The sequence below is a fragment of the Uloborus diversus genome, chromosome 2 (assembly GCF_026930045.1).
Source record: "Uloborus diversus isolate 005 chromosome 2, Udiv.v.3.1, whole genome shotgun sequence".
In the NCBI taxonomy this organism is placed as follows: domain Eukaryota; kingdom Metazoa; phylum Arthropoda; class Arachnida; order Araneae; family Uloboridae; genus Uloborus; species Uloborus diversus.
Genome location: NC_072732.1, coordinates 99,810,828 through 99,829,258, shown reverse-complemented (window position 1 = coordinate 99,829,258; position 18,431 = coordinate 99,810,828). Strand labels below are relative to the sequence as shown.

The 18,431-nt window shown below is 34.5% G+C and overlaps 1 protein-coding gene across 1 annotated transcript in view; it reads left to right on the top strand.

Annotated features, from left to right (window-relative positions):
* Positions 1-4,868: 4,868 nt before the first annotated feature.
* Positions 4,869-18,431, top strand: part of LOC129235304 (double C2-like domain-containing protein beta) — a 172,085-nt gene continuing 158,522 nt past the window's right edge. The window contains exon 1 of the mRNA XM_054869033.1: positions 4,869-5,064. The gene's annotated coding sequence lies outside the window, so the exon portion shown is untranslated. The remainder of the gene's footprint in view (positions 5,065-18,431) is intronic.

Below are 18,431 nucleotides of genomic sequence, written 5' to 3'. Positions count from 1 at the left end.
ATAAAAGTTTTTCTCGCTGCATGTTATTTATTTATTTATTTATTATTTTTATTTATTTATTTATTAATTTTGCTTATTCTATCAATTTCAGTGACTAAAAGTAAAAGTAGTACTTTTGACTGCAGGAAACAGCATCATTCTGTACCGCAGTGCCAGACTTACGAAGTCCAAAAATAACAATTTTCCGTTCATTAGTGCATTGTACGTAGAAGTCTATTCCGAATCGAGCCATGTGAACGTAATTCTTGAAAAAAAAATCCTTTTAAGTTGTAACGAGGGTTAAAAGAGCGCGAGTCCCATCCTTTGCATGCGCCAGAAAAAAAAAAAAAATTCCCTCTATCCTGCAAAATTATCATAGTGTGACTTACGTCCTTCTGACTCTGAGGTGCAGGATTATTCAATGCAGTTTTTTGTGTCGTATTGAATAAAATATAGCTTTCAAATAATTTCGCTAAGAATGAATATTTCAAACGTTCTAATTGTCAAACATATTTCTAACCAACATCCTCTTTCTCTGGAGCAGTTTTTTGTGTGCTTTCCTATGGTATCAAGTACAAAACGATACTGTGGGTACTTTGCTCAGAAAAAAAGTATTTTTCAGTAATTTTATTCCCTAAAAATTAAATTTCGTACACTTTGGAACATTTCCATGGTTTTGCATGAATTTCATCTTTTCTTCCTTTTCGTTAATCTTGTGCCTTTAAAAGGTTCTGAATTGAAACATTTTAGAATGCATTCACCACATTAAAAATAAATTTAGCTAAAATCCGGAATTTGAGCGGAACTTTTTTTTTTTTTTTTTGCGGCTGTGTAATTGGTAGAGGAAAAAGTGTAAATATGGGTAGGGCTCGACCGATGGCAATTTTTGGCCGATGGGCCGATGCCGATTGTTGGCCGATTGTTCAAAGATGGCCGATGGCCGATTGTTTTTCTCCAAATGGCCGATTGCCGATGGCCGATTGTTTTTCTCCAAATGGCCGATGGCCGATGGCCGATGTCGATGGCCGATGGCAAAAAAAAAAGATAATAACAATAATAATCAAACGAAAATAAGTTGCTAAGATTGTCAGGGATTTGAAGGATCCTTCCCCCTCCCTTTCTAAATCTTGCCACTATTTTCCTGATGTTAAAAAAGAAAGTTTTTGTTTTATTAGGAGGTTTTCAAGAAACTCTCTTATAATCAAGTGTTAACTTTTTCTAAAAACGAAATTTAGAAAAATTCATTGTTTTCTTCCTCCTCGAGTTAACCTCTACAGTAGAAAAAACATTGGTTCCATGATTTTCCTCCGCCATCCCCTCACTGAGAAACAAGGAATTGTACTGATATGCTATCAAGAAAACCTCTTGTTTGGTATCTAAGTAATTTTATTCTGGTAGTGATACGAGAGACTTACATGTCTAAGAGATTTTCTTTTTGCTTGCAAATATAGATTAAAAATATACTATCCTTTTTGGGAAAATACGTTTGTTTTTCAAAAATATTAAGGGTAAATTTGCCGTCCCTTAAAAAGCCCCCCGGGGTCCCACCCTAACTACGCCACTGGGTCTCACTCCCCCCCCCTCTATCACCTCAACTATATTTGGTCAGTACAAGTATAGTGCAATCGGAAAACCGGAATTTGAAACTGAAGCAGGCTTTTAAGTGAAAGTAAAGCAAGTTCGTACGCAAAATATTACTACTACACATATAACTTTACTTTGAGCGTGTTATTATTAGAACTTATGAAATCAAAGAAGCAAAGAACTAATATACATTAATTTGAGGAAATCTATGATCTAAGTGAGATTGGCATGTTAAGACGAGCTACGTTGGTGGGAGGGCTGCCATTGTTTGCGATTGATAAATTTCTGAATGTTAGGTTGTAATTAACGCAGTGCGTCAGAATACTTTCAATACCTTCTTCGATGCTTTGACTTTGTATGTGGTGCTAATGCTGAAAATTCAGATTCACTCATATGTGGATGAAAATATCACCAACAACCTGAAAAAGGCAATAATGTCGAAAATATTCACATGTGACCACAAATTTGAGCAAATTATAATTAGTTTTACTTTTTCATTTTATTTTTTCTGAACATACACGCCTTCTAGGACTCTCTCCTTCGCCCACTAGGGAGGTGTGCTCCTCCCCCGCCTCAGTTTGAGAACCCCTGTCTTAGAGCGAGCAGAAAAACCCTTTTAAAACATGCACCTCAATTTGTTTTGACGTGAAGTAGCGTTTTTAAAATATTGCGAAGGTTGCAATAGCGCGAAAGGCCATATGACCATAAGGGCCCAGTAGCAGTTACAAAAATGCTTATGGTTGAATCCATTTCAATTCAACAAGGTGCGTAACTTGATGGTCTCGGATTTTTTTGAATTTAACATATGTTAAAATTCAGAAAAAATTAAGAAATATTTTTTTTTTTTTGCCCAAAAAATTTTGGGGCGAGATGGCGGTCATGTCATGATTTCTCACTTGGGATTATCGTCAAAATCTTTAAAGTACATTATCTCAGGAACGGTAAAACGTATTTTGTTGCGGTTTGCTTTACTTAAAAGGATATTTTTTCTTGTTTAAAAAAAAAATATATGCAACATTCTGAAATATGATCTTTAGTTTTTTCCCACATTCTTTTGAAAAAAGTTAAAATACTTTTTAAAATTTTCCTTGAAGATGCTAATTTAAATTAAAAAATTTTTTTTTTACAGTTTATTAGTATTACTGAGCACTATGTTCCCTGAAAAGGAGAGCTTCCATTTTTTGTTTAGGATCTTTTGAGGCATTTGAAGAAATGTGTGTTTTTAAGGAACTCTTTACGTAATGGCACACCTGAAAATTAAAAAAAAAAAAAAAAAAATCGCAACAAGTGGCCAGAAAACACTTAAGTTATATTGCGAAATTATCATTTTTAGTCTCCACGTTATCCAGGAGTTTTATTTTTTATGAAAACAATACCGCAGTCTCCATCCGATTCGCTGCATTTCCCCCACACAATCTTTCAGCGTAGCGCCAAAAGAATCATTAAGCCATCTTGTTCTCACTAAATTGAATATCCTGAACCAAATGGCGACTCAAAATGAAAATTTTGCTATATGACTGAATTAAAAGGGTTTTCTGGCCACTTGCTGCGAAAAAATTTTTTTGAATTTTCAAGTTTGCCTTTACGTAAAAATTCATTAAAAACCCTCATTTTTTCAAATGCCTCTAAAATCTGCTACACGAAAAGGTAGAAGCTCTCCTTTTCAGGGAACGTAATGCTCAATGGTACTAATAAATGGAAAAAAAAAAAATGACATTTTTTGAAATTGGCGTTTTCGAGATAAGTCAAAAAAAAAAAAAATATTTTAAACTTTTTTTTTCAAAAGAATGTGGAAAAAATTTTTTTTCAAATTTTTTTTATATTTTCTTAAACAAAAAAATATTTAAAAAAAAAAAACAAACCGCAACAAAATATGTTCTACCTTTAGTGAGATAATGTACTTTAAAGCCTTTTACGAAAATCCCAAGTGAGAAATCATGACAGGGCAGCCATCTTTGGCGGCCTGTAGTATCTCGGCCCAGGAATGTTTTGGGCAAAAAAAAAAAAAAAAACATATTTCTTAATTTTTTAGGAATTTTGACATAAGTTAAACTCAAAAAAAAAAAAAAAAAAAAAATCCGAGACCATCAAGTTACGCTCCTTGTTGAATTGACATGGATTCTACCTTATGATAAATGTTTTACAAGTTCCGTGATAGAGAAAGAAGGTCCCAAAATGTATTTCAACGGGCCCCCAACTTTTAACTGCGCTGAAGCGATACAGAAAGATTGCATTACTGTGATTCACATTACAATTATCGAAAAATTAAAAATTACCGTCGGTTCAACGGGAATCTAACAAAATCACAAAAATGGGTTTCGCCATCTCATATTTGTTTCCAAGTAGGTCTCCAATCCGGCAATGTATCCCCAAATGATCAGTCTCAGACGCAATAAAGTTTTGCATTGAAATAAGTAACTGATAGCCACAAAAAATGAGTAAATAGGCCTTTTAGAACACCCGATTGAAAACAAAAAGGGAATTGCACAACTGGAACGTACGCAGATCCCACATACGAAATTTTAACCTTCTACGGGTTACCATTTTTGAGTTATGACTTATGAGAGGTACATACGCACATCCAGCCGCAAAAAACAACGCAATAATTTTACCTGAATGCAGTATTAAAAATTCTTTCAGGGATGACTGAAATAAAAATTCATACTGAAATTCAAGTAAAAAATTTTATATGAAAGCAATAACTCCTTTACTTTGTATTAAAAAGTAAAACAGCGAAGGTCCTTTTTTTTTTCGAAAACATCGGCCAATTCCATCGGCTTTTCGATGTTTTTTTAGGCCGATGGGCCGATGTTTCCTCCAAGTTAGCATCGGCTGCCGATGCCGATGGCTAAATTATTGAACCATCGGCGCCGATGCATCGGCCAGGCCGATGCATCGGTCGAGTCCTAAATATGGGCATCCTGTTTTGTTTTTGATTTTAAGTTGCTTTTCATTAGGAAAAAATTCTAGGTTTTGTCTTTCATTAACAAGTATCCTAAATGCGAGAAGGCAAAACAATGATTAGTACCGATGATTCCATTTCAAAATCATGTATAATCATTTTCATAGCAGTCGACTTCGGCCAATTATCTAAGGGCGATCAATCGGGAATCGTTGATCGCGGTAATCGGCCAATTTTCTCATCCATGCATGATGCATCCTTAGTGCACTGTGCACATTACGTATTCAAGAGAATGAATATTTTTCCTGCAAGAGAGAGAGAGAGAGAGAGCCGATGCTAAATTGACCAACAGATGGCGCTGTGTAACTCGCCTTTTCTCAAGGCGAAAATGATGTGGAAAAGAACCCGTAAACGGTGAGCAATATGTCGGAGTGAGTGCGAACGCGGCAGTTCTGTTTTCCTTCCTTTTCCGTTAGATGAAAGCTGATTTATTCACTCTTGGCTAAACATAGAGGTTGAAATCACAGTCATCTATATTTTCCAAATTTTTCTCACCTCTTCATTTTAAAAAATGCCTTCAGACGAGAAATACGGAAGCGGTAAGTGATATTGTTTTGGTACCGTTCGTCTGCACACCTGTGAGATGCCATATGTTGCGTTGGAGTCAACAGTTGTCGTTTTTATTGCTGTACGCGAGAGCGAATTGTAGTCACTATTTCGTGGAAGATTTTTACTATTGATTTCTATCAGGACTTTGTGAAACAGCTCGGTGTTTCTTCGTCGGAAACATTGTTTCGAAGTGAGGTTGTATGATAATAAACTCCTCTCGTTATTTTACAATCGGACATGGATTTAATATTCGTTGTAACAATTTCCAGTTGACCAAAAAAAAAAAAACCATAATTTTGATCGAGGAATTCTTATTGTTATTATTATTATTATTATTTAGAAAAAATTTTTTTGTTATTTTTTGGTTCAAACACTAACCAAGAAAAAAATAACTTTTTTTTTTGTTGCATAAAAAGGCGAGCCCTTTTTTAAACAATTCCGCCCAAAATTTGTGATACACATTTCAACGGCTTCAAATTAACGATTTCATTTAAAGTTAAAAACGAACCATGGAGTGAGCTTCTTAGCAAGGCCCTCCCCTTACTAAATTTTAGAGGCCTGTGCTGTAAAATAGTAGCATTATTCACATTTAAGCAACGTACATATTGTATCTTGTACGTTGGGTGTATTTATATGGCCAACTTGCGGCACGTGTGCCATAATGTGGCACGTCGGAGCAGTAGCTGACAAGTGAAGACTTTTTGAAATTAAAAATAAAACGAAAACAAGCTTAAAAACTAGTACAGTATGTTGGAAAAATTGATAGTGGCACTCTTCCCCAAAAGGTTGGCCACCCGTCATCATCACAAAAAAAGCACGGTCCTTGTCCTTTTTTGTGGTGTTAATTGCAATTCATATTAATTGATTAGTGGGCCTATCAAAATGGCACTGTAAGGGTGTCATTTTCATTAAAAAAATAATACGAGTGAAATGTTAGTAATTACACGCAGCTCCGAGCACGGCTGAATTTAACTCTACGCTGCACGCAGGCAGTGCCTCTTTCCATTAAAAAAAGTAAGCTAACTTCCCTTCATTTCAAAGTAAATTTACAGTTAATAATTGGGTAGGTAAATTGAAGTCAAAATAACCTTTACTATTTATAAAGGTGCAAAAACAAACTAGAAACTACTGTACACAGTAGATATTGTATTTTAAATTCAAGAGAATGAAATATAAACTGCATTAAAGAAAATTGCCGAGAAAAAAAACGGCCTATTCAAAAATACATATTGCATTAACTCACCTTTTATTTATGTAGCATGTGCATCTAAATGACTGCCCGGATCTTGTGAAGTCCGGTTTAATAGGGTCTGGATTAATGAAAGGACAGACTCTGTCTGTTGTACACAGTATAATTTTCAGGCATTCCTTGGTCATGATAATGGGTAATGTGACTAATCTAATGCTGGTTTACCTTGTAGAATATTTTTAGGATTTTTTAAATCTACTGAAAAACATTCTGCGATTGCAGATATAATATATCATAGGGAATATAGATGCTGTATAGACTTCATGAATGCCTGGTTCTGTCATTCATGAATGTTGGGGATTCATTGATGATAGATCTAGGCTGGAGCTGAAATAGAAACCAATAAACATAGAAGAATTAAAATGATATCATCAAATTTGAGCCTTAGTTTAAATTTGGCACACACGTTTGACTACTACTATATTGCTGTCTCAAACGAGTTTGCTTAAAGTATTACTTAAAACAAAATGCGCATTGTCTTTTCTTTACTAATAATAAAGCTGAAAGTCTCCCTGTCCGGAGGATGTCTGGATCTCTGTGTCGCGCCTAGCGCCTAGACCGTTCGGCCGATTTTCATGAAATTTGGCACAAAGTTAGTTTGTTGCATGGGGGTGTGCACCTCGAAGCGATTTTTCGAAAATTCGATGTGGTTCTTTTTCTATTTCAATTTTAAGAACAAAAATATCATACGATGGACGAATAAAATACGAAATTATCATAACGTGGAACCATAACATGGGCACAAGCCGATTGGCGAGAAAATTCACCATACATTATTTGTAAATGTACAGGCGAACCAAAAGACCTTTTAATTTTTCTATTACGGGCAAAGCTGTGCGGGTACCACTAGTTTAAAATAAAATGAGATCATGGATCATTTCATAGAAAACCCGCAATTTATTAAAACATACTTTAGAAAAAAAAATACTTTAAACGAAGAAGGACAATTCATAGTGTTTCAGTTGTTTTCCCTGCATTGATACTGCGCTGGCAGCGAAACAGTTTTTACAGATTTTTTTGACATCAGAATTAAAATACAAAAGAGCCTCAGGCGAAGCAATTGGTCGGCAAGTCATTCAGACCAAGGTAGTAATTTCAACTTCAAAAGATGGTCCAAGAATGGTGCCGTGTGCTCATGGTAGGGAAAACTTGTGCAACGCTTTGGTATGCGCAAAAGTCGAGCAATAGTAATTCGCATAGTCTAATATAGTGGCGGCCAGAGTTATAAGGACAGTAGATAATTGTTTTCCGTTCATTGAGACTGTGCCAGTATGGAAAAAAGTTTTACAGATTTTTTTTTTTTTTTTTTTTTAAATTGAGAATTTTACAAGAAATTTAGAGATAGATATGTTTAAAAGCGACTTCTTTGTGACCTAACTTGAACGGCCACGGACGAAGGTCCGGTTCCTTCTTATCATTAAGCATTTAGTATTCCTTGAAACTTTCTAAGGCACAGAAATAGTATTTATACAGGTAAAGAAATGAGGTGCATGGGTTTTGACAAGGGATTACAATGAGGTCGTTTCCAAAATTTTAAAAGTATTTTTTTTCTGAAATAGCATGCTTAAAAACATAGGATCTGACCATTTTTAAAATAATTTATTTAAGTTTAATATTTAAAAAATATTCTTAAATCGTTGCGCTTTCATTGTTTACATTTCTGTCGTGTGACATCACAAATGATGAAATGCCATTCAATGTTGCCATTCACAGAACAAAATATTTAATTCGCATCTTTACTCACGTGTATTGGCAACGATATGGTTGAAAGCAAGCGTAGAGCGCAATTTTAATTCGCTTGTTGATTATCACAACGTGGAAACGCGATAGAAAGATGCGCCAAATTGCATTTTGACGTCATTTGTGACGTCATAAAGACCACGCCTTGTTTTCAAAATCGGACATTTTAAAAAATTAGTTAAAAAATAACTGTTGGGAAAATGAAAGAAACTGTTTTTTGCTGCTCAGACATCGAATAAAGATAAATTGAGGGCCCGTTTTCAGCTAAAGTCATTATTGCAAAACAAGACGCATGTTTTATTCTGCTAAGCGTTTTGTATAAAATCAACTTAAACGAAAATAAAGTATATTCTGTCGTGACATATATGGTGAATAAAATTTGTTCCTAATCAATGTTAAACATTTCTTTCTCATACACATATAATTTAACACGTAAAAATTTATGGGACATTTTTCTAATAAAGAAGCAATTTACTCTTTTCATACCATTATGAGTCGGGTAATTTTCTATTCTTATCCTCACATATATATAATTGTCGATGATCGAGTAACGACGATTTCAACGATAAAACTCGCGCCACGGCATGATAATTTGATCATATGTTTTGGTAATGTTTAACATTCAAGGAAAGGCTTTATTGTGACAAGGACTGAACTCGTTTCGGTAGCTTAACTGTTTTACTGGTAAGACTGTCATTTCAGAGGAATGAAGCAACGAAAGAATGATCAACAATGAACGCTACCTACTGGAGGGTTAATTCACTGGAGTTAGGGTTACAATTTCAACTATCAAAATATTACTAAACTAGCAATGGCTTCGTTCAAATGTAGAAGCAATTTTCCCCCGTCATACCTTAACGGGCGATTTTCTAGTTAGTAAAAATGATACGAAAATTGACTTACAGAATTTGAATGAAATTAAAAAAAAATTTTGAAAAGGCGTGAAAATGGTGAAAACAAATCCTCCGTCACAGAAACGAACACGCTAAATCTAAAAAAGGCGATTAATTCTGGAAAATCATGATTGGCTGTTTAAATTCTTATCCGATAATTCTATATTGAATTACTCTAGTGGCAGAACGATGCAAGTGGTAAAATAAGTTATAGTTACAATGATTCATCTTTAATCTTTATTCGAGATTTGAATTGGAATCTTTTACGCAACCAAAAAACTCTCTCGAACATAGTTAGGGTTCAAAATTGGCGAAATACGAGGCTGTTCATACACCGCTTCCCATAACCGACTGCAGCTTACGTGCATTCACATAAAAGTAAATATTTGTCCATAGTATCTGCATTGTGTGTATTCACGTGGAATATTTTATCAGTACCTTGGAGAAGATGAAGTTTCGATTCCAGCTCTGTTTTGAGTGCGAATTAGTTGTTTTGGTGTAATTTAAGAGAGAAGAAAAAAAATTAAATTCTTGGGGGCAGGTTTACTAACAGAGGCTTTTCTTCCTGGTTTTTTATTTTATTTCAATTGCTTTAGCTTCTTTCATAGTTTTGATTGCTTAAATAATTTTACTACACATTTTTGCATTAAATACTTAGAATTTGACAGGTAAAGAACTGATATAAGCTCTCACATTACAAAAAGTAACTAATTTTTATTGTGATAATTTTATTGTTATTATTATTATTACTATTATTACTAGAAAATCGCTCGTCAAGGTATGACGGGTGAAAATTGCTTCTACATTTGAACAAAGCCATTGTCTATTCGGTGATATTTTAATGGTTGAAATTTTAACCCTCATTCCAGTGGATTAACCCTGAAATCCGGTAGATAGCGTTCATTGTTGACCACTTTTTCGCTTGTTCATTCCCCTGAAATGACACAGTCTTACTAGTAAATCAGTTAAGTTACCGGATCCAGTTCAGCCTTGTCTCAATAAAGCTTTTCCCTGCATGTTAGACATTACCAAAACATATTATGAAATTATCATGCCGTGGCGCGAGTTTCATTGTTGATGACGTCAGCGTTACTCGATCATTGGCTATTATATATATGAAGATTATTATTAATTTATTTATTCTTTGAATGAGAAAGGCTGAACCGAAAAATATTGACAACACTTGCAAATATTCGACCGTGAAACTTAAAAGAAATACTATTAAGGTGTTGTAAAAAGCAAAATGTAAGTTTTGATGAGTTAATAAAGAAGTGAGCAGCAGTCTTGTACTCATGTGATGATACTGGTAGCTAAATACTTTCAGCTACCTGTGTGAAGATAATCTCAGCTTAATCGTTTCCACCTCTGCTGTGATTTCTCCAAGTGGATGATCACCTATAATGGTGAAATTCCTGTTTCTCACAGCCTTATTCCGCCTGGGCTCCAGATAAAGGGCAGATCCTTGTAACTTACGTGTGTGTATTCGGACAATTTAGAGAATCTTGGGTATTTTACTTCTGACGTGTTACAGAGCCTCAAAGCGATTTCTTTTGGACAATTTGGGAAGTCGTGTTTTTTTTTTCCCTTCTGTCTTTTTGCAAAAGCTTTCTTTTTTCTTTTTTTTTTTTTTTTTAATTTCTGCAGATTTTATGGTTTTAATTATCTGTGATTTTACGTTCGTCTCCTGTTAAATGATTTCCAGGAGATTATCATGTATTTGGACGACAAAATTTGTAACTTTCGCAGTAAGGACGAAAGTTACATTTAACCCTCTTATTTTTTTAAGACTGGTGTTCCAAGACTGGTGTTAGGCTAGTTAATGTATTTCTTACATTAACTGGCCTAAGTATTTTTCTGGGTTAGTGAGATTGCAGAAAACTTTTTTTCCTATAAACGTTGTAACGCTGCCCGGAAAAATGCACAAACATGCCTCTTGCTGAACTTACCCAGGGAATGATTCCTTAATTTGCAAAGCGTTCATTTTGAATCGCACACAAAACGCGATTCGGAAATCCGTCGCTGGCGAAAACTTCTTAATTAAATCCTCCGGCGAGAGAAGAAAGAGCTTCGTTCTACCGGATTATACATCTGATTAATTCATCTGTCAGCAAAAGTTCTCGAAAATTATGAGTAGGAGATTATTTGGCTTTTCAGGGAACGTGTTCATTAAATAGTTTGCACAGCGTCAGATTCATTCGTTCGGCGTTTAATGAACGCGACGGGGGAAATATTTATTAAACATCATTTAGTGTTCTTTATTGCACAGAGTGCCATTTCGCTAAATGACTATCTTACGGGATTTATGAACTTTTATGACAGCAAGCCGGAGATTCATTAAAGCCCTGTCATGTATCAAATAATCTCCGTTTGAAGCAAACCCAAGCAGTTACTACTCAACTAAACTCTGGTTATTAGTTGAATTAATATCCGGGCTTAAATTGCAAAATGAATTGCTCTCTCAGAATAGGTAGCTTGATTTCAGAAATGAATGTAGGGTAGACTTTGGAGCAGGAAGTAGTAAATGGCTTGGCAAAACCTGAGGCCAAGTCATGTGATTCAAGAACGACGAATGGCTGACACGCTTTGCGTGAAACTAGCGAAAGAAACCTGATTTGTTCCAATGCTTTGCTTAAAAATCTGTCACGTGATTTGGGATCTTTGTTTTCAAAATGAAAGTCTTCACTCCCTCCATTTTATCTCTTCTCAACGGGGTGGACGGTAGACTGATCAGTGTATGGAAACTTAAGCGCAATTTCAATTTCAAAAATTCATAGCATCGTTAAAAGTTGTAGCGTATTGGCAAATAACAGTAAAAGCGCTATAGAAGATTTATGTATGAATAGTTTAAAATTTCAGAGCACTTTTACATTTCTGCATTGGGTTTTTGTTATTACTATTATTTTATTTTTTGTAAGTTGAAATGAAAAAAAGTGCTCTGACTGAATGAATGAACACCTCAACCAGTGGACAAACACAGAATTTACTGGTCGTTTTCTTTCCAGAAATGAAGAGAAGGAAGCTTCTACGGCCAATTCTTGTAAGATAAGGGTTTTAAAACCCTATTTCTTAAAAAAAAAAACATTATGAGGTGTTCACCCACTGGTCGGTCTACACTACATGTCCATTTTTTGTAGCAAGCAATAGAATTCCTGTGTTTTCCATAGTTATTTTCGGATAACAAATAATCCAAAATGAAGTTAAATAGGGTCAGTTGAGGAAAAAGAGAACTGGGTTTCAAGGTTTTAATTTTAGATCCTTCTCTTTTTTTTGGGACGAATTTAAACATACAATTTTGTGCATTTGCGTCCAAGACTATGCTTTCTGAGAGTTACTGAGTGCGAAATGTTTTGTTTATTTTTGTATAAGAGAGAAAAACCACATAAATACCTAAAAACTTTCGATAAATAAATTTAAAAAATAAAATAATAATATTAATAATAACTACTTCTGTCACAGGAGTGCTTTGCAGATTTTAATTCCTTGAACATTAAAATATTCCGTTTTATTTGACTTTGAAGCATCGAACAAATTTTATCTTGGGTTAAAAAGAAAATAAACTTATCGCTTGCTACAGAGCATTGGCGCCTAACTTTTTTTTTTTTTTACCAAGGGCCGCACCTTCTACTAAAATGAATTTCACTGGCCAGAACACACATAACATTAAAATATATTTATTTATTTTTTTTAATGGAAAAAACATAGGAAAATGCGGAAAAAGAGAGAAAATTACAAACCAAGAATTGTTCGTATCATTACTACATGTTTATTCTACAAATACAAAGTTTCCATCTGTTTTTCAGAAAAAAAAACTAACTAGAATTTGGTTTAGAATTTTCAATAATCGTTCGTAATATCGAATAAAGACAAGTGGGCTATTTCACGAAAAGATCAAACCTTTGTCCCGCACGTGGCGGTTCATTTATTTCATTAAAAAGAAATAATTTAAAAGAGTAATGACGAATTTTTTTTTCTTAAGATATCACACATAAGTTTGTAAGTTGTTATGCAGAAAAATTTGTTCACTAATGTTTTGAAGTGAAATTTTTAATGAAATATATGAGGCATCACATGCAGGACAAAATAACCGTTTTCCGTGGAATGGCCCAAATTCAATATTTTTGGAAGGATCCAGAATATGTTTTTCGAATGGCAACATTAAACATAACAACGGGCCACGTGGATCGACTACACGGACCACAGGTTTTGGGCACCACTGGTCTAGAGTCATTCCCATGAAATGCCCCTTTCCACAATTTTTTGTTGACAAATGCATTACGCTCCATATTGATTGCATGGCAGTAAATAAGTTGAATATAAAAATTCTGTACGTCAGAAACCATTCAGTATGCTCAGTTCACTGCTTCCGAGATATTTATGAGCGGAACACCACAGGCAAATGCAGAGAAAAAAGGTCTTTTCGATCTCATAATTTCTATCATTTTCGGCTTACTGTAGCGTCCTTTTCAGGGGAACTTATTTCTCTGTCTCATTTCTGCATTAGTAAAAAGTATAAGCAATCCCCGTCGCGCGAAATCTCATTTCGAACCTCGGCTCTTCTTGCCACAACAGCATTCGAAGAGCAATTTTTCTTTCATTCCCAGCGTTTCCAGGGTTACGGTTGAAGATTGCGGTCACATTTTTACAGCTCTCAATTTAATTAAGGCCCATACACAGCTGCGTTCCCCAATCGCGATGAACGCTGGGATGTTCGTTATTTCGTTGCCACTCATAATGATCCGAGAACACAACTTGTTGGCTCTGACAGATGGAGAATCAACGGAATAACTTTGGTTGGATCTCCAGTATGGAAAAAGTTTTTTTTTCCCTCCCTTCATATCTGTTCATATCTCGAGAAAGTTTTTAGAACTATCGCACGTAGAACTTCCTTTCTTTTTTGCTTTTTTTTCCACATTTCAATGATAGGGAAAAGTGGCGCACCTTAGGACACTTTTCTAATTTTTTGATATTGATCAATTATTGATTGTCAAAACTTAACTTGGTATCTTTTTTTAACCTTTGCGTACATTACTAAAAATTTTTTTTCTCTCAATATCTTGTGCATCTATTATGGAAATTGAAAAAAAAAGGGGGGGGGGAGGGGGCTTTACTTTGCCCTGAGATGTACCGCCTGGTGAAGAAACTTGGGACCTTAAAAGTAGTTGTGAAATTAAAATGTTTTAAGCACAGTGTTTTTTAAACGACTTTAAAAATAAAGCGGTTATCAGTTTTTTGTTCAAAAATTTTGAATCAAAATTAGCTAGACACATCTTTCCCCTCCAAGATTTCCACCTCCGTCTTTCCCCATATACGCACCATGAAATTTTAGAATGCTTTGCTATTGAGAAAACCTTAAATTTCATTATATTAGGGGCCATTCATTAATTACGTAAGAGTCCCGAGGAAGAGGACGGTTGAAAAAATCTCTACATACCCTTGTTTTGGAGGGGGAGGAGGTCAAACCCATTCTTACGTAATACTTTCCAAGTCGATATTTTACATTAAACATCGCGCCGCGGTCAAGTGGTTTGACAGGGATCCTATTCCATTTGCGTCTGGAACGTAAAATCCGTATTAGGATGAATTTTTTTCTAATAGTTTTACAAAGAATGAATGGTGCAAAATACAACAAAGAATCGCACTATGTACGGAATGTTTTATTTTTAATTAGTATCGCATCACGTACAAAAAAAAAAAAAAAAGTCGAAAAAACATTCAATACAGATTTCAACTTTTTAGTAAATATTTTTTTACACTAAAGGGTTTAATTTAATAATAGTGAATTTAATAACGATTCGAGTAATGTAAGATTCGTTATTTTATTATGTTGAAAAACGAAATAGGAACTTACGTAAGAATAGGGGGAAGGGATTTGAAAAATCTTACGTACCCTTACATGGGGGGGGGGGGGCGGGGGAATTTGCAAAAATCATCCTTACGTAATTAATGAATGGCTCTTTATTACCAAATTACCTTTTAAAGCTCTACTGAATCAAACATTTGCATGATGAAAGTTTCTAGGCATGTTGACAAAACGAAAATCTTAATAAATTCTTACTTGCTCAATCTTTGGAATCAAAATACAGAGGGATCCAAAAGCCGGAGGACTTTTTAAAACCTTATAATTATTGAACTATTTACAATAAAACGACGTGGTTTGCACGGGAATGCTGTGAAACATATGGGGGGGGGGGGGGTTGTAACGAACTTTTTCTTTCTTTCTTTTTTTTATATCAGTTACATTTTTGACCAAAAGGTGGTACTATAGTTTAATTAAAGGAATAATACTGTAAGGCAACTCATTTTGATCGATAAAAGTGTTTCAATATCACAGCATTTCAATGTGTTTTCATCATCGAGAATTACCGTCTTTCTTAAGATGATGGAAAACACCTTGCATAGAGTTGAAAAGCATTTCAGAGGGCATAACTGACAAATGGTAGAGTGTATCTTCTTTCAACTGGATCAAAGAATTAGGCTTATCTCAATACACAGGTGACTTCAAATTACCTCACAACCAGAAGTCTCAAGGTGTAAGATCTGGAGACTTTGGGGATCATTCTTGTGGATTCTTCATTTTTAAACTGCTTTACTAATGATTAATGAATATTTATCACACATAGATAGCAAAAACCCCCTGTTAAAGAGCATTCCTGCGAAAATCCCATCGTTGCATCGTAAGTGTAATTTAAGATTTATGAAGCTTTGAAAAGTCCACCGACTTTCAGATCATCCCGTGTATCTGAAAGCTAGACCGTGTTGCCGTTTGTCTATATCTTTTTTAAAAATCTAATTGAATACCACAGGCAATAGGCGAGACGTAAAATTTCTTTTTTAATCTTACAACTTGTGGTAGAGAAATATTATAAATGACGAAAGTCAATTAACGGATTAGTTTTTAGGTTCCTATTGCGTCAGATCGATAAAAGTAATGAAATAATATAAAATTCTTCACGTGTTTTCAAGCGATGTCGTAATTGGATTTCTTCGACGAAAAGGCATAAGAGGTTCAGACAGTGAGCATAACTAAGTTATTTTGTCATAATTTCGTCAAAAATATTAATCGAAATGGAATTTTCAAACTGTCGAGTCGAATATTGGCTATTGTAACAGTCTTTTGAAAATCTATCGACATTTTTAGTTTGGAGCGTTAAGCAAAAATAATCGTAAAGTAAGAACGAAGTTTTTTCATTAATGTCTTAACATATCTTTTTTCGCCTTTTGTTTTGGTGTTTTTTTTTTTTTTTTTACTTGAAAGAGAATCATTTACATTTTTAGTTAGGTTCCACTAATAGGCTAAAATCAGAATAAAATTGCATTAACTGCGTATTGTCATTTCTGTGAGGGAAGATTTCTGTCACGAAGGAAGAAAGCTGGATAAAGATCTGATTTTTTCACTCGTAAGCCAATACTACAGTGCCGGCAAAAAAAATCTTTACATTTGGTTGGCAATTTAAAACTTTACATGCAAATTTCTTTTTATGATTTTGCTTGGCATGATCCCTAGTTATTTCGTCGAATACCGGATATTCGTTTAAATTGTGGTAGGGCTCGACCGATGGCATTTTTTGGCCGATGGGCCGATGCCGATTGTTGGCCGATTGTTCAAAGATGGCCGATGGCCGATTGCCGATTGTTTTCCTCCAAATGGCCGATGCCGTTGGCCGATGGCAAAAAAAAAAAAAAAAAAAAAAATCTAATGGAAATAAATTGATAAGATTGTCAGGGATTTAAAGGATCATTTATTCATTTCACTTTACTTCCTTTCTGTGAATAAGGACTTGTAATCAAAAAAAAAAAAAAAAAAATTAACCTAACTTCTATTTTACGATCACCCAATTTAAACTTCACAAGTTTTTTCGGCACATCTGTACACGCATATGTACCAAAGAACATATAGATGATCCAAATATCCATTTTGAACATCTCCTCAGTTAATTATCGCAAATTCTCTTGTGATGTCTTCATATGCGTAAACTTGCGTCACTCAGAAACGTTGTGAAATAGTAAGTTGAAAACTCAAACGTTCGTAGTATGATCTAAAAGTTCGTGGATAAGCAGTATAAAACATTACCCTAAATAGTTCATATACCGAAGCACATCTATCTACAAAATAATCACCTTGAACGACTATGCACTTCTGCCAACGTTCGTATAGCTTTTAGATGCACTCCTGGCAGCCATTTTCCGCAACCTCCTGTACGGTCTCTTGCGCTGCTGCTTTAACTTCATCGAGGGGAAGAAGGCGACTTTCATGTTGAGGATATAGGCGTCGGAACCGGGGGAGCTGGGGGAGCTTGAGCTCCCCCTGGAATATTTCAAACCGGCTCAGCTCCCCCGGAAAAATTCTCGCACTGCAGCTTTCTGTCGTACATTGTTTACCTCAAACGCGGTTTCAAAATATGATCTTTCTTTTCTAAGAATTTCTGTAAGCAACTTGTTCAAATCAAATAATTTCAACTTTCCAGAAACTTATCTCATTTTAAGATATCTGATTCCTTAGGCACAATGTAAAGAATTTCCAGCGGAGTCCTTTAAAACTGGTTGATTAAAATTAACTTGCAAAATTTAACGTAAAAGTTAAACTAAAAGACCAAGTGGTCGTGTTCTTTATTTATTGCAATTACCTACATTAAAAAAAAAAAAAAAATTAAAAAAAAAAAAATTGAAAAAAATAAATGAACGCGGGTAGGGGGCAGCCCCATTTACAAACAAATTTATTTATTTATTTATTATTTAATCCGTCGTTTATTTCTCTCTTTTATCATTTTTCGCTCCATCATAAAAAATTAAGCCCTGAACAAAGAAAATTCTTTAGAGATTTCCCAAAAGTCTAATTATGTAGTTACAAAACAAGAAACAGTCCTAAACTAATTTTCAAGGAATCATGAACGTACATATATTTCGGGTTTAAATTCTATGTTTCGATCAAAAGGTACCATCAGATCGCAAAAATGTCATTGTTCGATGATCTATTGAAACCGAAAGTAATCTGTTGCCAGATAGAGAACCCGTAGTGCCCGAAACAGATATTATTCAAACAAATTATTTATTTATTTTTTGAAGGGAAATATTACCAAAAGAAAGAACATAAATTAGTGGCGTACTCAGAAATTACTTTTGGGGGCGCAAATCATTGCTGTGATAAAAAGCGCAATTTTTAGAACTATCCCACGGTAAAAAATTAAAAAAAAAAAAAAAAAAAAAATTGTGCCCATTACTTTGTTTCATTTTAAGCCGAAAGGGATAGATTTTTTTAATGAAGGTATAAAACTGCAAACATAAATATCATTCAAAAAATACTAAAGGTACTTACACTACAGGAAAAAAAATTCACATAAATCAAAATCGGTGAAATCTTCACTATTATGATATTCTTAAAATCTTTCAATGATTATAAAAACAGTTACTATGTAAAAATTAGTTTTAAAAGGTGCGAGTTTATTGAAATGAAAAATTTTGAACATAATACTTTACG